The sequence below is a fragment of the Euprymna scolopes genome, chromosome 38 (assembly GCF_053919585.1).
Source record: "Euprymna scolopes isolate OS-2025 chromosome 38, ASM5391958v1, whole genome shotgun sequence".
In the NCBI taxonomy this organism is placed as follows: Eukaryota; Metazoa; Mollusca; class Cephalopoda; order Sepiida; family Sepiolidae; genus Euprymna; species Euprymna scolopes.
Genome location: NC_136519.1, coordinates 76,148,261 through 76,175,511, shown reverse-complemented (window position 1 = coordinate 76,175,511; position 27,251 = coordinate 76,148,261). Strand labels below are relative to the sequence as shown.

General features: G+C 34.6%; 1 protein-coding gene and 1 pseudogene across 6 annotated transcripts in view; one reads left to right on the top strand and one right to left on the bottom strand.

Annotated features, from left to right (window-relative positions):
- The window catches only part of LOC145263189 (uncharacterized), a 281,188-nt gene that overhangs the window by 1,527 nt on the left and 252,410 nt on the right, over positions 1–27,251 (bottom strand). The window lies entirely within an intron of this gene.
- On the top strand, positions 23,104–23,326 carry LOC145263421 (U2 spliceosomal RNA; annotated as a pseudogene).

Here is a 27,251-nt window from a genome sequence, read left to right as displayed (position 1 = left end):
TAGTGAGGGGACGATTTCAATATTTTCCCTGCTTCCTTACTAAAATCCCGATTCCGATACAATTACAGATTCCGATTCTTTATACATTTTAAATATTTTACTATGAAATTGTTATTTTGTCCCGATTACTGTCAAAATACATCGTAAATATGCATATATTTTCTCAAACGTAAAACCACACTTGTAAGGGGATGATCTAGAGGTTTTAGTCTTATAGGAAGTTTAAATCAATAAATATTTATTATTTCATCATAAATTTCAGCAGAAGATGTTTTTTAAACTAAAATCAAATAAAAAAGATAATTAATGGAATCGGTTTGAGCATTGGAAAATAGGCTCAAATTTTCCCGATACCGATGCCCCCAAAAGCTCTGATTTTTCTGATTCCTGGTTCCGATATATATATATATATATATATATATATATATATATATATATATATATATATATATATATATATATATATATATGTAATTCTTGGTTCATTCAAAGTCTATAGAACCATATTTTTACATTACGAATTTAATTGAAATTTTCAGAAATTCTATTTTTAAAATCAAGGAATGTTTGCATGTTATTAAAATAATTTAACATTGCGACTTATAAAAATATTAAATTAAATAAAAACATTTTTCGTAACTGCGAGATTATCCGCCATTTTATTTCCGGTAGAAATTAGCCTTTCACTTATTAAGATAAGTATTATTTGTATTAATTTTTATGATACTCATGCAGAGAGTGATCCGTGCTGAAATAATGTTATTATTTAAAAAGCCATTCTTCACATGGGAAGGGGAGGGTGTTTTGTATCTATTCTGTACTTTAACCTTACATTGAATAAAAAAAACATATCGTAAAACTTTAATTAAACGTGGAAATACTTAAATTTAGACCGTTTAAAGTTCATTTTTTGTTTATTGTTTGATGAAATATCAACCGCTGTTTATTTGTAATTGTAAAAATTAAATTTTGTATTTTTAATCAAAATATTTATTTGAAAAGTAAACTTAATTTTTAAGTGACTGTCACTAATATTTTCTGAAGAAATATTCTTTTTTCTTGTTTTAACTTAAATTTTATCTTAATTTATGTTAAAATATAGTAATGTTCTAGTTTACAATAAAAATAGAACTAACACATCTTTAACATATTCTAAATCTAAAACCATATTAATTTGTATGCCATACACATCTATCCAGATTATGATAAGGTTTCAAATTAGTTTTCCAATAGGTTTTAGTTTATTTGAATGTAGTATACACCCATTGTTAAATGACGGGCATTTTATTACTGATCTTAAATTGAAGTAAATCAAAAGGCAAGTAAAGAGGATCCTAATCAAAACAATATTTGGAGTCGGGTTAAATGGAGGTCTTTACTATACTTGTGAACAAGTTTTTAATATGAAATATTTTAAAAATAGCGCGGATCACTCTCTGCATTAGCACCATTTTTATTTATTGCGGACTATTATTCTCATCTTTATTAGTTGTTGTTTCACGACTTTTCGGCCAACTATTCCTTTGGCCTTCATGAAAAGAAGTAAGTACGTGAGAAATTATTGTTTTTCCTTTTATAGCATTAGAAAATAGGCTCAAATTTTCCCGATACCGATACCCCAAAAAGCTCTGATTTTTCTGATTCCTGATTCCGATTCGGATTAATTGTCCCAACACTATTAAAGTCTATAGAAACCTGAAAAAAAAACAAAAAAACAAAAAAAAAACTGTAACCGAAGCAAATATAAATGAAATCAAAGTCATAACTGATATTTCGTACTTTTTTAATGAAAAAAACTTTATAAAAGTTGATATCAAAATTTTGGTCACTTGATAAAATCGATATATTAAGAGAAGCAATAAGAAAGTGTAAGATGACCAGTATCAGAATGGTTCATAGAATTTACATATCTATCTATCTATCATATATATATATATATATATATATATATATATATATATATATATATATATATAAGGAATTTGGTAGAGCCTGGAAAGGTAAATAATTATGATCCCTTAGCATTTATTGTTTTGGGCTCCAATCAAATCATAAAGTTAAATCCATGTCCAAGTGACCTATATCTAAAATTTCAAGTGTTTAGACCCAAAATTGGCGGAGGAGTTTGGTAGAGTTTTCAAAGATCAAATCGGTGAACTTTGACCCACACCTTAACAGCCAAATTTATGGCCGAAACCCGATTAAAAAGATTTTCCCAAATCTCATTACCCCGTATGTCAAATTTCGAGTCTTTAGACGGAAAATTGACAGAGTTATTTGGCAGGAAAATGTACACACACAGACATTTTGACTTTATGTATATATATATATATATATATATATATATATATATATATATATATATATATATATATATATATACTAGCAAAAGTACCCGTCGTTGACTGGGTTCAAAAACAGCCTACAGAAAATGAACTCTGATTTATGAAAGTATGATAGGTTATCAAAAGGAAGGGTTGTAAAGAGATAGCTTCGAATTTGGAGGTATCAAAACCAAAACAAAATATGATGAAAGTAAAAATAAAATAGATAAACCCCATCATTTATTATGCCATACCTGTTCACACTGAAACATTTATCACAATATTCTGTGGATCTATATTAAAAAACCTTTTTAAACTTTGTGACATATTTCCATTCTATGGAGGTCAGGCGCGAACGAACACCCCATAGTATTATTATACCATATTTCTTCAAACTGAAACATAATTATCAAAGTATACTTACGCAGATAGATATGAAAAGTCTTTATTAAAGTTTGTGTCTATTTCCGTGCTATGGGGGCCAGCGCGAACGCAGACCCAACAATTTTATTATACCATCCCTATTTAAGTTAAAACATACTTATCAAAGTATTATTATGTACATTTATATCAAAAACGCTTGTAAACATTTTTTTTTAAATTTTTTATTTCCATACTTTGTGGACCAGGCGCGAACGCAGACCCCACAATTTTAATGAACCACCGTTCTGTCAGATCAAAATACTCACTCCTGTGTCTCGATACATTTTCTATCATTATATGTAATCAGTTTTTTAAAATAGTCAACCATATAGGAGCCTATTCGTGACCACACACACACACACACACGCGCGCGCGCACACACACGCACACACACACACACACATTTTCTTCATAATAAAGGCAAAAGCAAATCTGTGCATGAACAAAAATAAGTGTCGACATGAACGACTATGAGTGAAGTTTCGTTTAACGTTCAAGTGTTATAATTGTTAATGCTCAAATATCTGTTAAAATTCTCAGACTACAAATACACATATAAAAAAATCAAATACACAACAGTCATCTTTTTTTTTTTTTTAAATTCATAAAAAAAAGCATGTCGCATATTGCTTGTTTTACAAGTACTTTAATGGAATGTGCTCTGATGAACTCATAGCACTTGTGCCCCCTTGACGTACATACTCCCGACGAACCTGCTAATAGTATTGAAACGATTAATCAGAATCAGAAATCTGAGAAAAAAAAAAAAAAAAAAAAAACAGAACGTTTTGGGTATCGGAATTGGTATCGGAATCAGGAAAATGTGTGCCTATTTTTTTTTTTTTTTTTTAATTTTTTTTTAATTACATTTTCACCCCAAACAAGGCAAATTGCCACTTTGGTGTAGGGGGCTACTATCAGGGGCAACAACTACTGGGGTACTATGTAGGGATTTGGGCAGCAAGATGTCGGTTCACGTTACACTTGAACTTCTGCACGTCAGTACTGTTGGGGAAGCAGGGACCTGGAATGGAATTCCAGAGTCTAGCGGTTTTGGGGAAGAAACTATTGGAGTAAAAAGATCTTTTACATCTAGGGATCTCTACAGTGTGGGGGTGGGATTTAGCAGCCTGTCGGGTTTGTCGAGGGTGCTCACGTCATGGGGCCACAAGTGATTGCAGTTCGTCAGAGCATTCACCATTATAATACTTGTAGAAAAGGCAGAGGGATACAACATTTCGTCGATGGGACAGAGGCTGAAGCTTAGATGCCAGTTCAGGGCCTATCAGGTTTGCGACTCTCTTTTGAACCTTGTCAAGGAGCGAAAGACTAGTAGCAGATGCACCAGCCCAGATGTGGCAGCAATACTCCATACATGGGCGAATGGTGGCCTTATAGAGGTACAGGATACTTTCGGGTGTTAGTAGTTTTCTAGCACGGTAGAGAGAGCCCACCTTTCTTGCAGCGGCCCTTGCCTTCAATGTAATTGTTCCAACTCATATTTCCTGTGAACGTTAGGCCAAGGAGTTTGAAAGATGTACTCTCAGATAAAGAGTCGTTGGCCATTGCTATAGGTGGTAGAGAAGGTATCTTGTAATTATTGAATGAAACTTGGCAGCATTGAACGCGACCAACCATTTCCGAATGGTGAAAACGATTCCTTTTATTTATCTGTTTTTTTTATTTGATTTTGTTTGAAAAATTCTTTCACTTTTGATAGTAACTAGCCTGGGTGACCGGCGTTGCCCGGGTATTTGGAGGTATGTATTGAGCAAAGAAAGAAAAAAAAGTGGTAGCAAGCAGGCAGGCTCGAAGGCGGAAAAGAATGTGAAAAAAAAAAAAGAAGTGACGTCTTTGCCGTTGCGTCCATCGCCAAACAGGAAGTGGCGAAAGTTTAAATTAAGGCTAGTCAATCGAAAATATCGGCGAAAAAAGCGACCCCTTCATGTAGAAAAGTACCCAGTTGAGGGTGAAGGAATTAATGTTTTTAGCCAATTTTTTTATATTTGTCATCCGAAGGGTCAAACTTTAAAACGATACTGATCTCGTGAAAATTTGTTGCATCTGTCGATGTACATACATACATACATACATACATTTAAACAGACAGGTGAGATTTATATTCTAGATAATAAAATAAATATTTATTGATTTCAAACTACCAGTAAAACTAAAATCTATAAATCACCTTCCTCCACAAATGTATTTTTATGCTTGAGAAAATATCTGCACATTTTACATGTGTTTTGATGATAATTGGGAAAAAATAACCATTTTATAATTACATATCTAGAGATTTATAAAGAATCAAAATCGGTCGGTGATTGCAGTTCGTCAGAGCATTCGCCACTAAAATACTTGTATCAGAATCGTGAATTTACTATAAAATTGGTAATTGGATCAGAATCGTCCCACCACTACCCCAAAAAACAGCAAAATTCCAACCCTTCACTATTGCAAGAAAACCTCCTAATCTAATAGTTTCTTCCCTCGAATTGCTAGATTTTGAAATTCCCTCCCTGTCTCCTGCTTCCCTGGCTGTACTAACATGCAGAAGTTTAATGTGAACAAACATCTTGCTGCTCAACTCCCCACAGTTTCCTGCTAGACATGATCCCAAACAGTAACCCTTTTTGCTCCAACTGGTAATATGTCTTGTTTAGGGTGAAAAGAGTAAAAAATAAATCTATATGAATAAAACAGTGGATGCAGGTATGTGTATATGTCTGTGTGAAAATATTTAACTGATAAACTCTTAAACCACTGGTCACCTAACACTGAAATTAACAAAAAATAGTAATCATACACTAAGGATGGTTTATAATGAGTAAAACCTTTGTTTGAATGGATGAATAACGCATACAGAAATATATTAGAAAGTTGAAATGCAAAATGTCCATTTCAACTAGCCGACATTTTTTTTTTTTTTACATAGGCATCACCACTTATCAAGGCCAAGAGGCCACTCGAGGATAAGGGTTTAAAAGTGTACAGTAGAAATTGGACAATATAGTAATCGTTAATAATGGAAATTCGGTAAATTTGTTAACTTATATGGAACGGTTCATCAAAAACTTGTTTACGTTAGACTTGAAGACAACCATATTGTAGTCAGCTGGAAAGCAGGAAAACGGAAGACAATTCCACAGGCGTGCAGTTCTAAGAAAGAAGCTTTGTTCATGGAATCTACGTTTAGGCTTAGGTACAGATAAAGAGTGGGGGAAATTAGTGATAGTGTTTTCTGCTAGACAAGTGTTTCTTGTGAAAGTCTGGCGAGGGGGCACCATAGATTGAAGCTCAACCGAGCACTTACCATGAAAATAATGATAAAGCAGAGACAAACTCGCAACATCTCTTCTACGAGAAAGAGGTTGCAGGGAAGAGAAAAGGACATCCCACGAGGCTATGAAGTCTATTTTGAACTCTATCAAGGCAGGATAAGTCCTTTCTAGCAGTTCCTGCCCGGATGTGGCAACAGTACTCCATCCTTGGACGTACCTAGCTCTTATATAGATAGAGAATTGCATCTGCAGTGAGATATCTACTGGATTGATAGAAAGATCCCACCATTTTTCCAGCGGCCTTGGCAACAGATTTAATGTATGTGTTCCATTTAAAATCAGGAGTAAAGGTCAAGCCCAGAAGCTTGTCAAAACATGAGATCTCCCAAAGACGAGAGCCATTCATTTCAATTGATGGCAAGCATATTTCTATTACTTTTGCATATATGCAAATTCATTCATACGTTGAAATAGTTTAATTTAAAATCCTTCTTATCTACCAATAGCTCAAACGGTAGGGAACATGGCTGGAGCACTAAATGTTTTGGTTTCGATTCTAGCTGATGGCACCCAAGTAAATTTTTTTTTGTAACTTTTAAAATCAGTACTATATGCAGATATAATATTCAATAGAGAATTGACTCTATAATAATAAATACGATATCTGTATGAATCAAAATATATTTAAGCATATTTTATGACCGGGCAAGGCTGGGTGCTCTGCGCTAGTAAAAAAAATAAATAAATAATATGTAATTTGTAATCAGATATTTTTCATACAAATTAAAACTAGAAATCAAAATAAAATAAAAAAAAATAAATAAACAAATCAAATGATAATTAATATTGATTACCCAATCACCAATTGTCGGATGGCCTGTAATCTAGTCACAATTCTGATATGTAATTCTATAAAGACAATGAGGATTTCCAGGTCATTTCATCCACCTGCTACAAACTATGTTGTGGATGGAGGCGGTATCAGCTGTCGACTTGAACTTTTAACGCACAAGCGAAAAGCAGTTGTAGCAGTCAAGAGTAACCGTTACAAGTTGACGTACAAGTTTATTCTAGATAAATTCAACGTCTGCCTGTGACTGAATCTACGTCATAGTTTTCAAAGATATTATATCATACAATACAAAAGTAAGGCCTCTTATCTTTTTTAACTCAAAAACTAAAACGTTGAAGAGCTACAAAAACGGTAGTGGTACCATTAAAACGGGTTATTTTTTTGTGCTCCAGAATTTATTTTTTTACATAGTTCCCACCATTCTCAATGCATTTTTGCCAGTCTCTTTTGATGCCTTGGTCGTGCAAAAAGTAATGTCGTTTTTTTTTATGTTCAACTCTATATATAAAAAACGATATTATTTTTGCACCAACATAATACAAACATCACTGATCTTCCTTTTTTATTATATAGACTAGCTGAAGTACCCGGCGTTGCCAGGTTGTATTTGATATATTTGAATATTCTGTCCTCATACATAATTATCTTATTGATCGAACAAAACATTAATTCATAATGGTTTCTTTTTCCACATTCCCCAAAGATAGGAGCAGTAGGTGCGTTTTATTTTATAGAGTAGCCCTAATCTTCTTTTCTAGTTTAATCTTTTATCTTTTAGTCCTCCTTCTTTCAAAATATGATGTAAGAATCTATATATTAATACGATAGATTGAAGATGGGCTTGCAGATTTCAGAGTGGCGACAAAGATGTGAATGGCAAATCACGTTCCAGACATTAGGTTGGTGCAAATATAATGTCGTTTTTTGACGTTCAGCTATATATATAAAAAAAGGACATTATTTTTGCATCAACCTAATAAGTCTAGAGTGTGATTTGCCATTCACATCTCTGTCGCCACTCTGAAATCTGCAAGCCCATCTCCAAACTGTGCTGATATCAGCTGCATCACTTTCATAAGCGTTCTATAGGCGCCGGTGAATGTTGATCGGTTCAATTTTTTCTGCATGGAGGAATTCTATGACGCATCTCTGCTGCTGAGATACGTCCATGACAAGAGTTCCTTTTTTTTTAGAGTTCCGCACCATCAATATCTGCAACTCGTATAATGACAACTCATTTTTCTCGGGTTTACCATTATTTGAAGGGGGCGTAACTCTTATGCGAATAATTAATAGATTGTTTAACCTCAGGGGCGATTATTTCTGTATAAAAATGTCTATAAACATTTCCCCATCTTCAAAGTTTTTTCTTTTCTGCAAACATCATTCGGGAGACAAAGCTATCAATCAACATGAACTTACACTGGTGAAAAGCACTTGTGTAGTTATTACTAGTTGATGTACAAATTTATTCTCGATAAACGCGTCATTTTATTACCATCATCGAGATTCAGTGTCTGCCTGTGACTAAAGCTACGTCATAATTTTCAAAATTATCACATATCAATTTTCTCTAATCTAGCAATATTTGAAAGGGACATAACCCTTATAGAAATAATTAATGGATTTAGTCAGAAGTAAATTAAATGAGATAATTATATTCTAACATTTTATATCCTATCAGACTAATAATCAGTTTTAAGAAAACCGTCATTCTTTCCCAATCATCAGAGAGTGTTAATTTTACAATAAATAATACAACCCTGGAGAATGTGGATAAATTCAAATACCTTGGTGCGACCATCGCCAACAGCATTATTCTTGACCCCAAAATTAGCACGCGACTTGGCCTAGCCTCTACCACATTTGGGAGGCTCACGTAGTGCGTTTGGAAGAATAAGCATCTGACCATCAAGACGAGAGTCCATGTGTACGAAGCGTGTGTGTTGAGTGTCCTTCTCTATGGGGCTGAGACATGGTCTGCATATCGTCCTCAAGATTCCAGGCTTAGTGCCTTCCATACAAGATGTCTCCGATCAATCATTGGTGTGTCATGGGAGGACAGTGTCATTGGTGTGTCATGGGAGGAGCTCTTCAGACGAACAGGTTCAGGTACATTTTCCTCAAAACTTAAGTTTATGAGACTTTGGTGGGTAAGCCATGTAAACCAAACGTCATGTGAATGCCTACCTCACAATGTATTGCATGGTGTTCTGAAAGAGGGAACACGGCCTATTGGTCGTCCGCGTCTCAGATTCAAGGATGTTTTAAAGCGAGATCTTAGGAATTTTGGTGTGGAATGTGAGCAATGGACAGCATGATCCCAGGATCGGGATGCTTGGCGAGACAAAATTTATGCCCGAAAAGACAGAGATGAGATGGAAAAACCTAAAAAAACTCCAAATACGTCGATCCAAGACGCCATAGTTTTGACCTCTATAGCATTGTCGGTCGCGACAGACACTTGCGAGAGAGAGAGAGAGAGAGAGAGAGAGAGAGAGAGAGAGAGAGAGAGAGAGAGAGAGAGATCCTATCAGCTTTATTTCACATCTTTGTTCAACAAATAATAGAAAAATGTTAGTAGAGATTATTATTTGTTCATGTGTCTTGAAGGTGGAGGTACTATATTAAAAATCCAATGTCAAGATGAAGAAAATGTTATAAGTCTGAATGAACAAAAAAGTGCTAGTATAACCATAATGAGTTAGTTCTTGAGATTTGCAGAGTTAGTATTATTATTAAAAAGCAAGTCCATATTCAGAGATGTTGCTATTTTAGGAAGTCCACATTCTGATGCCAATAAAGCCAGTGTCACTCACCGTAGGTGGATTGAACCAGCTTCATCTGAAGGAGGAAGTTTCATGAGAATATTAAATTCACAAGTGGTCCTCAGTAGCATGTATATCCCCATTAGGGAGGATAACGACGTGCGGTTTTTGCAGTTCTTACAGGAAAACATTGACAGTGCCTGGTATTTCCAAATGGTCATCCACTTAGTAATGACCAGGCTCAACGTTGCTTAACTTTGGTGACTTAACGACTACCGGTGTGTCTATCTGATTATTCCGTATATTCTGATGTCAATAGCCAGAGGCTAAAGGTGTTTTTCATTTGTGCACAAATAAGGCGCATGTTAGCTATTCAAAGTGACGTAACCTTTTCGTCAGTTTAACTGCATAGAAAGCACAAATGTGATTTTGTAGATAGAATTCAGAAACAGATGCTCGGATTCCGCATAGATTGTTTCTGATTGATTAAAGTTCGATATAGAAAATCAATCGAAATATGTATCTGCATATCTATAAAGTTGAGATTTCCCTCGCCCTGACATTGATATTAAAACCTACTTTTTCTATTTAAAAAAATATTTAAATGATTTTCTTAATACACTCAGCCATGGATATGCGAGTGACTACATGAAGTTTAACTAATTTGCATATTTCTTTGAAAAATGAGCGTTAATTAATTACTTATCCATTTTTATCGTTGCTTATTAGATAATTGTTTCTATATTCTGCGTGGAATTTAACATGAAAATGTTTCTCTCTCTCTCTCTCTCTCTCTCTCTCTCTCTCTATATATATATATATATATATATATATATATATATATATATATATAGAGATGTATATATATATATACACATCTCTCTCTCTATATATATATATATATACATCTATATATATATATATATACATCTATATATATATATATATATACATATATAGGCATCTATATATATATAGATAGATAGATAGATACATCTATATATATATATATATATATATATATATATATATATATATATATATATATATATATATACATCTATATATATATATATATATATATATATATATATATTTAATGAGTAAATGGTAAAAAACATGAAGAAAGTGCTCAGTAGAGCAAAATATGTTTTTATTATCGTTTTTAATCTGCTTGGTTACACATGTTTCAATTACCAGGGTCATGTTAAAGATCCAATAATTTCATTAGACTTCACAATTTATTTCTGTGAAGTCTGTTGAAATTACCGGATCGTTAACATGACGCCGGTAATTGAAACATTAAAAATGGTAATAAAAACATATATAATAAAAACATATACATATATATATATATATATATATATATATATATATATATATATATATATATATATATATATGTGTGTGGAAGACTGAAGGATCAGTCGAAAACTATGTGCTTTTGGTAGAAACATTCTCGTTTTTTTTTTCAAAAGACTTTTTGCATTCCTACACGTCAACACATAGGAAATCAATACAGAAAAGATATAAACATTTATGTATTTTTCGTATTGATTTTTATTCCTACATATATATATATATATATATATATATATATATATATATATATATATATATATATATATAACGTCACCTTGTCGGTGTGTGTGTGTGTGAAAAGTTTTTTTACTAAACTTTTCTCTGAATATTTGGTCTACATAATTGAAATTTGATACAAAGTGTAGCACATTTTAGATTTGTTTTTTTTTTTTTTTAGCCATTAAAATAACTGCTAAGGCGATTTCTTTAACTGTATTCAGAATTAAATCCTTTAAGAGATGTACTTCGCACTTTGAGAATACATCAATTATTGGCCAGGATATGACGCTTTTTCTTAGTTTTGGAAAAAAGTTTTCTCTCAAACACCCAGTATACAATGTCCAACACAGTATCTACCTCCTTCCTACCATGGGAAGATGTGACACAATGTCAGAAGATGAGAATTGAAAAATCAGCATACAAGTGGCATGTGAACTGTGACCCGCAAAATAAGGCCTGAGCAGCTCTGTCAACATTCTCCGGTAAAGGCGCCTCAGCTGATTAACAATAAGCTAACCCCTTTTCAAAGAGATGATAATACCTAGGAGGGTGGACCTCCTTGAACTGCACAAAGCCATACCTCAACCTGACAGAAACAAGACCATCAACCGAGAAAGGACCCAGACTATGTCAAACAGATTAGAACAATTAAAATGGAAGGGTTTTTTTTTTTTAACATGACTTTATGCCAAAATTGAGGAACATTTTAGCATGATTAAAATACATAGGAAAAAAAGTCTTATGGAAACAAACGTTGATTAACTCAGATTTAGTATAATAAGATAAACTAAGTGGTCGACTATAGTTGATGGCGACCCAAAGTGTCCCTTTTCATTAGCTACTACACGGTTTCCTTCAAAGGAGGAAGTTCCTTGGGAGTATGAAATTCAACCGCAATCCTCAGCCACATGTATATCTCCAGCAGGGGAGATAATGATGTAAGGTTTTTGCAGGTCTTGTAAGATTTTCACATCCTCCTACATACAGCACCTGGTATTCCTAAATGGTCACCGATCTGCTACTGACTGCTTAACTTCAGTGATCCATTGAGAACTGGTGTACCAACGTAATTATGCTGTATACCGTATGAAGTACACCAACTCATGGCAATAAATGTTTATAATAACCTAGCTCATATCATCTATATAAATAAAACAGTAGACGTGTGTGTGTCTGTCTGTGCAAATATTTAACCGATAAACTCTTAAACTACTGGTCCAATAACAGCATATAATTCTAGCTGATGCCACCAAAGTCATTTTTTTAAAAACTTTTGAAATCAGTATCATATATTAGGTACAATATAATATTCAATAGAGAATTGACTCTGTAATAATAAATATGAAATCTGCATGAATTAAAATATGTATTTAAGCGTATTTTACGACCGGGGCAAGGCCGGGCGTCCCCTCTCCCCTCCTGGCTGATGTCAGACTACAATCCGTGTCCCATAAAATTGTAAGTTCTAAGAGAATAAGACTTATTCAAATTTTTAATGGACGGCACATTTATATCTTGCTTTTACATTGTCCTCATTAAAAGCCTTACATGTGTAGGGGCGGGGGTGGGTGGGTGACGAATACAAAGGAGGCAATATGGTTTAAAAAAAACCAAAAAAAAAAAAACCCAGAAGCATTACACTAGACCGATGATGGACGATTGTTGGGAGACCCACTGAAAGAGGTGACCTTTGGCAGATGACAGCATTTATCAGAGTCATCAACAACTAAAACGGTCGGGTTGCTACCCCCCCCCCCCGTACCGAATGATTACAAGCATGAAAAAAGAATAAAGTTAACGCTAGACAAGCATGATGAAGGTCGGTATTCATATCCCTCCCACATCGGGAAGATGTGACACAAGGGCCGGGAAGTGGAATTGGAGATCAAGCTCCTCATGAGGAGGAGCATTCTAGCCTGCGCAAAATGCTTGGACAGCCCCCATTAGGAAGCGCCTTAGACAATTAGCAATAAATTAGCACTTTCTATAAGATACAAAGCAAAGCCTGGGAGGAGGCGGGGTTGTTTAGTTCTCTACCACTGCAAGAACTTAGACACCAGGGCCGGAAAATGGGATTGAGACGTCAGCGCCCCGAGGAGAGGCACGCTGACCTGCAAAAATTGCCTGGGCAGCCCCTTCGGCATTCCCCAGTAAGGACACCTCAGGTGACTAGCAATAAACTAACCTCTTCTCAAAGAGAGAAAGCAAAGCCTGAGAGGGTGGACCTCCTAGAACAGCACAGGACCAACAATACACGGTAATCAACAGGGAAAAGGCCGTTTTAGAAATGGCATAGACTCTGCTGATTTGGGAGCCGAGGACAGGACAAAAAGTCACGAGAGCAAGATAAAGTTTTCTTCAGATGTTTTAGCATAATTTGCTGCTTTTACAATGCCATTTAACAATACAACATAATCACATTGACACACCGGTTTCTGTTAGATCACTAGAGTTAAGCAATGTTGAGCCTGGTCAAAACCAGATGGGTGACCAATTTGGGAATACCAGAAGCTAATATATAGGAAGACGATATCTCCTTGCAAGAACTGCAAAAACATAACGTCATCATCTTCCATGACCAGAATATACAGGCAACTGAAGGTCGCTTGTGAATTTCATATTCTCTTGACACTTCCTCCTTTGGAGGAATTCGGTTCAACCCGTCTAGGATGAATACTGCTCGCATTTAACAGTGGCAACAGCTTAAAAGTAAAGATACTTATACTGAATTCTAAAAAATCTTTTTTTGAGAAGAATGTGTCTAAGCCTCAATTAAAGCAAAAAGAAAAAAAAAATGGGTAAAATCAAAATATTGGATGCTAGTCCATAACTTCCTCTCCCCTCTATGAAAAAAAAAAAAAAAAAGAAAAATCTTCAAGATGTACGTATCCATGGCAGAAAGAAAATATCGGACAAAAAAAAGTTACGTATATTGATCAAATAGTTTAATATCAGGTTGTTGCACAAGTTCCCGCCCTTTCATAAAAAAATTTGTTCTAAAACATGTTTTGATATTTAGCCAAATTGTTACATATCATTAGAAAACACGTATTCTGTTCTATAAGATAATGGTCATCGTTTTTTTTACTCATATAATTTTTTTATTGTTTTTCACATGGATTGTTAAGTAGATATAAAAAAAGCACATTTTCGACACCTCCTTCTTTTCGCCTTTAATCGAGGCCAAAAAGAGAGTGAAGTGATTAAGGCTATTTGTGCCATATATGGAGAAAACGCTATAGCTGAGAGAACTGCTCGAGATTGGTTTACCAGATTTTTTTACCTCAATTACGCTCCTCGTTCAGGAAGACCAATCAAGAAAGATAAAGACCAACTCAGGGTTCTTTTGAAGGAAGATGGCCATCCGACATGTAGAGAATTGGGTGAAAAGATGAAGCGTGATTTTGCGACAATTTCATGCCACCTTTAGTCGATGGGATTCACACAAAAACTTGGAGCTATGGTTCCACACGAAATTACTTTTGTTGTTAAAATTCTTTGATTTTCTTAAAAAATAAAACAAAAACGGTGCGAACTTACGCAACAACTTAATGTTTGTGTATTCACTTTTTTTCAGACTGTTATCATCATCTTCATAGTTGTTATTGTTTCACCGCATTTTAGCTAACACATCCTCAGGCCTTCTTCAAGTGATTAACCATGAAGGAACAGGAATCCTGAGTCTCGTAACTTATCTCCAGTAATTAATGCTTTCCATAATTGTTGTTGTCAAGGATTCAACACCTTTGTCCATTGCGCCACGGGCCCCAAAGGTGGATCTCCTAGAACTGCACAGGATCAACAACATATTGCAATCAACAGGGAAAACGTAATTTCAGAAATGGCATAGACTCTGTGAGTTTGGGATCTGAAGACAAAAATGACCTTTAGGGTCCGTGACGCAGTAGGTAGATACATTGAGTTTCTACGGTTCCAGGTGAACATTGTCTGAAGATAATGGCTTCAATCCTACCCAAGCAAGCAAAGCAAAACGTGGTGAGACGACAACAACTATGGAAGGCAGTAATTACTGAGGATGCAGTTAAGAGACTCAGCATTACTATCCCATCGTGGTTAACCACCTGAAGAAGGCCAGAGAAATAGTTGGCCGAAACGTGGTAAAATAACAACAACCATGAAGATGAGGATAAAACGTCCAGAAAAAAAATCAATACAAAAATTATGAAGCCTCATCGCAAAGGATTCCAAACAAAACAAAATTAAAATAAAATAAAATAAAATATAGTTTTATATTCATATAAAAAGAAATCATTTTGAAGTGATTAATAGGAATTTGTAGCTTCCCCACTCTCTCCATGTTTAAAATGTTTTTTTAAAATCTTGCAAATGTTTGAATTATTTGGAATTATCTCCAATGTTTGCAAAATGACGTTGAGAGATCGTCGATCGTCGTTTAGTTATAAAATTTGATTTTCTTTCTTTTTTATTTTTTAATCAAGCACAAAAATGAAAAAGAAACAACAAAACAAAATAGTTTTCAGAATTTTTGAAACAAGGATTGATAATTTGGATTATTTGGATTATTCGAATTATCGTTTTCATCTTTCGGTGTTATTCTCACACTGTATGCAAGGACTGATTGCATAACGAATAAAGTGCTAAAATAATAATCAATTCTAAGCGATAGAATTCTGGGAAATTGGGGATTCAATCCCCAGTGCGGGTGATATTAAGAATACAATTACAAACTACTTAAGACTTTTAGCTAGTCGTGGATGAGAGCTCGGGGGTAAGATACTTCGTGGGTTCCATGTGAAATTTCGTATAGATTGTCGAGTCTGACAGAAACATTCCTGAGTGTAACAAGATACATCTAAAGAAGAAGGCCGGAAGTTACATCGGCTGAAATGTTGTGAAAATAACATTCGAGATAAGAACAACAATTCCAATAATCGTAATAATCACCTGTAAAATTAGCTTTTGCTGATAATCGTTTAATGGCTGACGCCCACAGAACCAGAGGGGCGAGGGTCATTGTGTTAAAAATCTTGATAGACATTCGCCTGAAAAATGTCTCATAATAACACGGAATTTTTAACATGAACGTAACACTAAATCAATGGACCATCAATAAATCTTATTGATTTTTTTTACGTCACATAAAATCTGACCGCGTTTTAAACAACTGAAACCATTTTTTTAAACACTTATTATTCAACTAGCTGCCCGTCCGGCGTTGCTACGTCCTACAGTATGCTTAAATATTATATTTTTTAACGTCAAGGGTATGAATTCCATATAGAAACGTTGATTTAATTTGAATAAAATAAAATACGCATCAAGTGCTCTTGAAAGCCAAATCGCAACGTAATATTAGGAAAAAAAACAAAACAAATATTTAATTTGTTTGAAATTTATGACATAAATATATTTCAGAGCTAAACCCCATCTTCAGTAGGTTGTTTTCTTTTTTTTTTCTTTTCTTCTTTCTATAGCTCTGAAATATATTTGTTATAAATTTTAAACAAATAAAATATTTATTTATTTTCCTAATATTGCGTTGTGATTTGGCTTTCAAGCGCACTTGATGCATATTTTATTTTATGATATTTTTATTTATGTAGATTGCATATGTAATATTATAGAATAAATCCTTTATTGAATATTATATATTACGAGGAATTTGGTAGTTTAAATTTCCGCATCATTTTATTTTAATTCTATCTTATTACTAGCATTCAGCCCGGCGTTGCCCGGGTGTTTGGAGGTGTATGTTGAGCAAAAAAAAAAAAAGAAAGAAAAAAGCGGTAAATTTTTTAAATTTTGACCCCTATTATGACCCATTAACATCTATTGTTTTGGGCTCAAATAAAGTTATTGAGTTAGATCCATGTCCAAGGAACCTATATCTAAAATTTCACATGTTTATACCCAAAATTGTTGGAGGAGTTTGGTAGAGTTCTCAAAGGTCAAATCGTTGAACTTTGATCCCTTAACAGCCAAATTTCTGGCCGAAAACAGATCATATAGATTTTCGCAAATCTCACTACCCTGTATATCAAATTTCGAGTCTGTAGACTAAAAATTGACAGAGTTATTGTGTAGGGAAATGTACACAGACACACAGACAGACAGACAGACAGCCAGCCAGCCAGACAGACAGACACACACACAGACACACACACACACACACACACACACACACACACACACACACACACACACAGACACGTTCACTTTTATGGATATACTAGCATGGGTGCACGGCGTTGCCCGAGTATTTGGAGGTGCATGTTGAGCGAAAAAAAAAAAAAAGCGGTCAATTTTATAAAACTTTGTTCCCTATTATGACTCCTTAGAATTTATTGTTTTGAGCTCAAATCAAGTTATTAAGTTAGATCCATGTCTAAGGAACCTATATCTAAAAGTTCAAGTATTTATACCCAAAATTGTCGGAGGAGTTTGGTAGAGTTCTCAAAGGTCAAATCGTTGAACTTTGATCCCTTAACAGCCAAATTTCTGACCGAAAACCGATCACATAGATTTTCCCAAATTTCTGTACCCTGTATATCAAATTTCGAATCTGTAGACTAAAAATTGACAGAGTTATTGCGTAGGGAAATGTACACACACAGAGACATACACAGACAGACAGCCACTTTCACTTTCATAGATATACTAGCATGGGTGGCCGGCGTTGCCCGGATATTTGGAGGTGTACGTTGAGAAAAAAAAAGCGGTCAATTTTTTTAACTTTGACCCCTATTATAACCGCTTAAAATTTTTGGGCTCACATCAAGTTATTAAATTAGATCCATGTCCAAGGAACCTATATCTAAAATTTCAAGTGTTTAGACCCAAGATTGTCGGAGGAGTTTGATAGAGTTCTTAAAGGTCAAATCGTTGAACTTTGACGCCTTAATCGCCAAATTTCTGGCCAAAAACCGATCACATCGATTTTCACAAATCTCAGTACCCTGTATATTAAATTTCGAGTCTGTAGACTAAAATTTGACAGAGTTATTGCGTAGGGAAATGTACACACACAGACACAGACAGACGGATATATATATATATATATATATATATATATATATATATATATATATATATATATAGATAGATAGATAGATAGATAGAATAAATTCAATTTAAGATCAAAGAAGAGCAATGAATCTTCCGTGTAGTTGTTTCTCTTCCCACTTTTATTTTCTTGTCTTATCTTTTGTCTCTCTGTTTTCTGTTTTATTGATTTTTTTTCCGTGTCTCTCGTTGCTATGATTATTCTTTCAGTGTTTTGCATTAAGTATTTTTCTAGTTCTTTTTTGCTGTCATTCACACAGTTTTCTATATTAACCTGTCCCCTCCCGCCGTCTTTCCTTTTTACGTAGAGTCGGTCAACATCGTCCTTCGGCTGTAGTGCGTTGTGCATGGTTATGAGTCTCCTAGTCTTCTGATCGAGTTGTCTCAGTTGTTCTTTACTCCACCCTATGAATGGTTCAGAGTATCTTACTAGTGATACTGCCCATGTATTTATGCCTTTTAATAGGTTTCTGCTATTAATTGGGTTTCGAGAAGTTTTCTTGTTCTCCTGAGGTATTCCTTTCCAATTCTCTCTTTCATTTCTGTTGCTTTGACGGTGTCATCTTCCAGTACTCCTAGGTATTTATGGGCGTCTCGTCCCCCTAGTGCCCTCATCTCCGTTTGGTTGAGTAGTTCATGCCTTCTGTCGTCTCTAGTTTTCTCTTTCTTATAACTAGTAGTGCGCACTTTTCCATACCAAACTCCATTTGGATATCCTGGCTGAAGATCTTGGTGGTATTTTTTTAAAAATTTATTATTATTATTGGTTCACAAGAAGCTTGCAAAGAGCCTGTGGTGTTTTACCGCAACAGCTGCTTGCAACTGATTTCTAGTTGGCAGCATCTATTGGTCTTTACTGGGATTTGAGTGGTAATAAGCCTCCCCAAGGTCCCAGTTCTCTTCGCACTTATCCGACTGAGGTCTGGTCAGTTAATTGATCTTTCCTTCCTCCTTGACCCTACTTAGTTATTTGGTCTCGCTCTTTTTTGGGGGGAGGGGGAGGTTATGTGGCAATGGGGTAGGGTTGGGTTAGAGAACTTATAGATATGTGGATTCAATGTTCTTGTTTCCATGTAGTGTTTTATGTTCTTTGCAGCAGTTTATTATTATTATTATTATTATTATTATTATTATTATTATTATTATTATTAATAATAATAATAATAATAATAATAATAATGATAATAATGAAAAAAAAGTGTTTGTTTAATGTTTTTTAATCCGATACGTTTGATGAAAGACCCAGTTTTGTCATGCTGCTTAACACCGAGACTTTTAATGTTTTCTTATGAGAGTAGAAGACTGGAATATATTTGTAGAACAAAAACAGTGCGTGACAGCCCGTATTATTATCAAAAGCAAGTGATTTTAATGTGGGGTGAGATAAATAAAAAACACACCTGTCAGCACGCACGCACGCACACACACACACACACACACACACACACACACACACACACACACACACACAATATAAAGCTGAATATGTGTATGTGTGTGTATGTGTGTGCGTGTGTGTGTGTGTGTGTGTGTGTGTGTGTGTGTGTGTGTGTGTGTGTGTGTGTGTGTGTGTGTGTGTCTGGTCACGAATAGACTCCTATATGGTTGACTATTTAAAAAAAACTGATTACATATAATGATAGAAGATGTATCGAGACACAGGAATGGGTATGTTTGATCTGGCAGAACGGAGGTTCATTAATATTGTGGGGTCTGCGTTCGCGCCTGGTCCACAAAGTATGGAAATAAAAAATTTAGAACTTAAAAAAAAAAAGCGTGTTTTTGATATAGATGTACATAATAATACTTTGATAAGTATATTTCAACTTAAATAGGGATAGTATAATAAAATTGTGGGGTCTGCGTTCGCGCCTGTCCTCTATAGAATGGAAATAGGCACAAACTTTAATAAAGACTTTTCATATCTATCTGTGTAAGTATACTTTGATAATTATGTTTCTGCTTGAAAAAATATGGTATAATAAAATTATGGGGTGTTCGTTCGCACCTGACCTCCATAGAATGTAAATATGTCACAAAGTTTAACAAGGTATTTTAATATAAATCCACAGAATATTGTGATAAGTGTTTCAATGTGAACAGGTATGGTATAATAAATTATGGGGTTTATCTATTTTATTTTTACTTTCATCATATTTTGCTTTGGTTTTGATACCCCCAAATTCAACCCAAATTTACAACCCTTCCTTTTGATAACCTATCATACTTTCATAAATCAGAGTCCATTTTCTGTAGGCTGTTTTTTAACCCAGTCAATAACGGGTACTTTTGCTAGTATATATATATATATATATATATATATATATATATATATATATATGTATGTGTGTGTGTGTGTGTGTGTGTGTGTGTGTGTGTGTGTGTGTGTGTGTTTATTAGTGTTGGGACGATTATCGGAATTGGGAATCGGAAAAATCAACAAATTTGGGGGTATCAGTATCAGAATCAGTATCGGAATGGAAAAAATTGTGCCTATTTTTCGATGCCAAAACGATTCTTTTAATTACCTTTTTTATTTAATTTTGTTTAAAGCAAAATCTTCCATTGCTGGTAATAATAAAATCATAAGTAGTAATAAAAATAATAAATATTTATTGATTTTAAATTACCAGTACAGCTAAAATCAATAGATCATCCTCCACAAGTGCAATTTTACGTTTAGAAAAAATATCTGCATATTTAAAATGTGTTTTATTTTTTTACAGAAATCGAGGAAAATAACTATAAAATTCTATAGTTAAATATTTACAGATTTATAAAGAATCAAAATCGGTAATTATATCAGAATCAGTAATTGTATCAGAATCGGGGAAAGTATTGGAATCGTCCAGTCACTAATATATATATATATATCTATACATCTATAAAAGTGAACGTGTCTGTCTGTCTGTGTACATTTCCCTACGCAATAACGCTGTCAATTTTTAGTCTACTGACTCGAAATTTGATATACAGGGTACTGAGATTTGGGAAAATCTTTTTAATCGGGTTTCGACCAGAAATTTGGCTGTTAAGGGGGTAAAAGTTCAACGATTTGACCTTTGAGAACTCTACCAAACTCCTCCGACAATTTTGGGTCTAAACACTTTAAATTTTAGATATAGGTTCCTTGGACATGGATCTAACTTAATAATTCGATTTGAGCCCAAAACAATAAATGTTAAGAGGTCATAATAGAGGTCGAAGTTAAAAAAAAATTGAACGTTTTTTTTGTTTTTTTTTTTGCTCAGCATACACCTCCAAACACCCGGGCAACGCCAGGCACCCATGCTAGTATATATATATATATATATATATATATATATATATATATATATATATATATATATATATATATATACTGATAAAATGCATTCCAGTTATGAAAGGAAAAAAATCAACCTACAATCATAAGTTTTGTTTATATTTTTAGTTGCGTGCAAGCGACTCTATAAGTCACTATGTCGTCGGTCTGTCGGTCGGTCTGTCCGTAACACTTTTGTGCTTGGACTTTTTGGTTAAGATCAAAGTTCTGTTGTTAATAGATGCTGTTCTAAGCTTTTTAAGCTTTAGTTTGAATTCGTGTTACCATCATAGGCATGCCACATGCGGTACTGGGTCCTACGGAGCCCATCCCGCTAGGTTAGACAAATAAAACGTAAAGAGACTCTTGACTGGTGGTACAAATGAGATCCTGTCCCTCGATTTTTTGTTTATTTTTTGGCACTAGAGAACCTTCCGAGGCTTTTTGTTTTATCATCCCCTGATCAACCCCTACTCGAAGGTCGCAACCAAATATATCCCCCCCCCCCACCGTTTTGTTTTTAACAATCTATTTATTTTACTCCCAACACTCGATATGAAGTCTTCCCAATCCCCATTAGGGATCTCCCCGCTTGTTTTCGGTGCCCCGGAAAACAGTAGGCGATCTAACTACTTAGATTAGCTTAGGGAGGGACCTTACTAACAATGCACTAGGCAATTTTATTTTTTGTACATTTTTCCTATATTTCCCACTCCCCAACATGAACTATTTTTCTTCCAAATTCAAGAACTTTTTATTTTTTCCAATGAATTGAACTTTTTTCACACACACACACACACACACACACACACACACACACACACACACACACACACACATTTTAATATATAAAAAAAAAAAAAATGCGCACACACACACACACACACACACACAGAAATTGTATATATATATATATCCTTTTTGTAAAAACGCTGGGGTTTTCATTAGTTAGCTTTAGATTCCACAGAGTGAATGAGGTATTGTGGTAAATGTTGCCAGTCAAGAGTAAAGTCGCCAAAGACTCCAATTTTTACTTTAGTTACAAAGACCCTGCAACACTCCCCTCCCCAGATCTTATAGGGCCTTGTGCCTAAATTTCTTTTGTCTCTTGGAGAATTTACTTTTTTAAATGTTTTAATTTTATATTGGAATTTTTTTAATTGTAATTTTTTCTTTAAACAAAATAAATTAAATATAAAGATCAAAGTGTAGTATCTGTTCTGGAAGATACTGCAAGCAAAGACTATATGTGAGAGCAATCCCACATATAAGACCTTGGTAAATGTAGGGGCAACCCTTCATAGCAATTGTCACTATCCAGCTCCCCTACTTCCCGGGGAGCTGGTCCCCATTTCCCCTTCACTCTCCACATTAAAAAACGGCCTTGTGCCTAATTTGCTCAGTGGGGAAGCAAATAAATCCATCCAGCTCCCCTACTCTTCGGGGAGTTGGTCCCCATTTCCCCTTCACTCCTCACATTAAAAATCGGCCTTGTGCCTAATTTGCTCGGTGGGGGAGCAAATACAGCTTTTTTTGGCCTTTTGGCCAAGATCAAAGTGTAGTATCTGTTCTTACTATATGCTGTACTTATTGTGATATAATATGGGGGATCACTTTTCTGTATTAATTTAATGTACAATGATCACCCACTTTACATCCTGTCAGTCCCAAAGCCATTCAAGTCATTCTCCAGATCATTCAAGTTGTTTTTGAAAGATTCCACTTATTTTTAAGCGATCAAGTCATTCTTAAGGTCATTCAATTCATCCTTAAGTTCAATTAAAGTCATTCTAAGTCATTTATTTTTTATTTATTTAAGTTATTTCAGCCCATTTTTCGGTCATTTTAGTTTATCTTTAAGAATTTCATGTCAATCCTACATTCACGTATTCATTCATTACACGAGAGCACGTGGCTAATGCCTATCGGCCTTGTTTTTGTTATATGTATTTTTTAATTTAGCCTAAATTTAAAAAAGTTAAAAATACAAAATATAGAAATAAATATACCGATGTTGTTTTCATCTTCCTCATATATATATATATATATATATATATATATATATATATATATATATATATATATATACTTCATTTACTCACATAAAATTAATATACGAAAGTATAAATTTATACGTAAACTTTAAGTATTTACTTCAAACGTGCTCAATACGTAGGTAGAGCTAGTTAGTAATTTATAAAATTATATATATATGGTCCTGGATATGATCTTAAACTATATCCAGTGGTGAGGCCCAAGCTTGCGGGCTTTGGGGAGTGTGGAGTCATCCTTTAATTGCCATTGCTACAAAGTCCACTCTGACCCGGAGTGGTAGTACCTGTTAGGGTCCCAACTATGGGTTAAATAGAAACCGAGTTGAAAATAACAAATATTCTATTAAAAATTTTACTTCAAAATATTTGGATTCGGCATTAAATAACTTGAAAAGGGTTGATATGCCGTAAAACAAAAACAACCAACCAACATTATATATATATATATATATATATATATATATATATATATATATTAGAGAAGATCAGATTCAAATCCTCACAAAACTGGTCTCCTTTAACAAACTCTTTCAGTCTCTTTAAAAAGTTCGAAAAGGATATCAATTTACTTCCCTTTTATTAGAATTCAAAACCGATCTTCTCTAATATATATATATATATATATATATATATATATATATATATATATATATATATATATATATACTAGCAGTTAAGCCCGGCTTTGCTCGGACTCTATGTACTGCTCATAACTTTATGTGCATATGTATATATATACTAAAAAGTTTGACTCATATCCAGGTAACTTACATCTAAAATTTCAAGGGTTTAGACCCAAAATTGGCGGAGGAGTTTGGTAGAGTTTTCAAAGGTCAAATCGTTGAACTTTGACCCCTTGACAGCCAAATTTCCGGTCGAAAATCGATTAAGAAGATTTTCCCAAATCTCAACACCTCTTATGTCAAATCTGGAGTCTGTAGACTAAAAATTGAGAGAGTAGTTTGGTAGAGAAATGTACACACACACACACACATACACACACACAATTTCACTTTATATATATATATATATATATATATATATATATATATATATATATATATATATATATATAAAGAGTTGGAACGGTCTGCTTGTGTTGCATGTTTGGTATTATGCATAACCACTTTGTCCAACACCGCTCACTCTAAAACCGAAACTATTAGATGAAATGACAGCTCAATCAAAAAAATGGATCCAACCAGACGCACACTCAAACAAACCAATTTGCCTTCTCTCTTGATGCTCACTTTCACAAATATCCGTGGTCTTAGAACTAACTTAGATGATATTGAATCATTTCTCCAAGCAAGCTCTTGGGATATCTTAGCACTAAGTTAAACTAACTCACATTCCTCTATCCCCTATAACCACTTTAACATGTCTGATTGTCTCCCACTTTGCCGTAATGACTCAGACAGACTCAGATAGATACATGCACGGACTGTAGTGTCTGTAGTCATAATACCCTCCCTTTGACAAGGGAATCCAAACTAGAATTAGACAATTAGGACTTCATGTGCTTCAGACTAAATTTACAACTTAGCGTTAGTTACTTATATTTCCTTTACCGTTCTCTCTCGTCCCTATATACCTTTGTCTTTGACAGCGTAGATGCAGCATTCTCCCTTAGTATCAGTTTTCAGGTATACATATTTGATGGCTTGAGTGCTCATTACAGTAACTGACTTGGCTTCTCTAGTTATACAGACGCAGATGGTCGCATTGGACATTACTTTTTCGATATTCCATTTCCTAACACGGACAGTAACATTCCCGACCTGCCCCTTCCCCCTAGATCGACAGGATCAGCAAGTCTCACTACAAGGATTGTGTAACAAATGCCTATTATCCACTTGGGAATGCTGATTATGTTGTAATTATGATAGACATCATCCTAAACTCTTGACCTCAAGTTGAAGAGCTATTGCTCAAAACAACAAGATACTACAAGAAGACTGACTGGGAAACCACCTGGGATCATATCAGAGATTCCTTTTCTCTTTCTGTGGAGCAGTGCACAAATAAGACTACTGAATGGTTCAAAGCAGCAATTGAAGCGGATGCTCCCACACAAAAGTTCTATAGCCCCCCCACCCCACTCTTCCCAATGGTTCATTTCTACTTGTGCAGCTGGCATTGCTCGAGGGTAGCATGCATTCTGCAGACTTATCCGACATAATTCCAGTGCAAATAGACGAAAGTATATAGAAGCTAGAAATAATTGTAAGAGCGACACGGTTACAGCTAAGATAATATCCATCAGAAAACGTATAGAGTTGCAGAAAATAGAAACTCGAAATTTCTGGAAAATTTATAACAGTGTAGTAAATAATGGACAGTCAACAATTCCCCCAGTATCCAAAAATCTTAAGGTTGTTTGCATGGTAACCAAAAAGGCCAACCTGATCGCCCAACGTTTTGCCTCCAATCCCATTTTGGACTCAGTAAAAAAAACTCCTTTCCAGATTTTCCTTTGTAGATAGAAAACACACTCAATCTGAAAATTCTCCCCATGTTATCATAAAAATCCTAGACACCTTAAAAGCATCTGGACCTGATATTATTCCAGTTATATTATTAAAAAAAAAAATGCTCTGCTGAGGTTACCCTAGTTCTCTGCAAACACTTCGATAAATGCTTTACCAAATCTTGCTTTTCTGACTGCTGGAAAATTGCTTCTGTAGTATCAGTCTACAAGACTCTTGGTGAAAATACTGATCTACTAAATATTTATCATCTGATCAGCTTCCTCCTTCTCTTTGCCAAAGTCTTGGAGTCCTTAATTAATCAAGCACTAGTTCATCACCTCATAGATGCTAAACTTCTTTCCAATCAACTGTATGAATTTAGGCAAGCTAGTTCTGCAAATATCCTAATTGTAATCTCTGAGCATATATACCATGCACTGGATAAGGCAGGGGAGGCTAAGGCAGCAGCCCTAGACATATCTAAGGCTTTTGACAGGTTATGGTACAATGGTCTTCTCATGAAAATTAAATCATATGGTATTACTGGATGAATACTTAACATAATCAAATCCTTCTTGAATAAGAGAAAAATCCAGGTTGTCCTTGACTGTCACATATTAAAACAATATAAATGCAGGTATGCCTCAGGGGTCGATCCTTGGACCTTTATTATTCCTGAAATTCATAAATAACCTCCCTGACAAAATTATTCCAGAGATGGGCATATTTGCTGATGACAATACACTCTATAACAGACACAAGGAGAAAACGAATGAACACATATCAAAGGAAATGGCTGAAACTTTAAGAGGAAGATCTCCGGTCTGTGGTGGAGTGGCGACATAAATGGGTGATAACATTCAATGCTGTCAAGACTAAATTTCTTTCCTTTAAGAATTACCTTCTCAACCACTGATAGCCATGGCCAATGATACACTACCTGAAAATTCTTCATTCAAACTCACTGGCTTAATGTTCCCAGGGAACATGAAGTGGAACAAATACATGGAGAGCATTGTCAAAACTGCTGCGAAGAAGGTGGGCACTTTCTGTCGTGCTATAAGGAGCTTTTGTGTTTTAGCTTTTTTCATCAAGTGGCTTCATGCTTTGTCTTGAGTGACTTCCATGAGAAAAAAAAAAATACGACA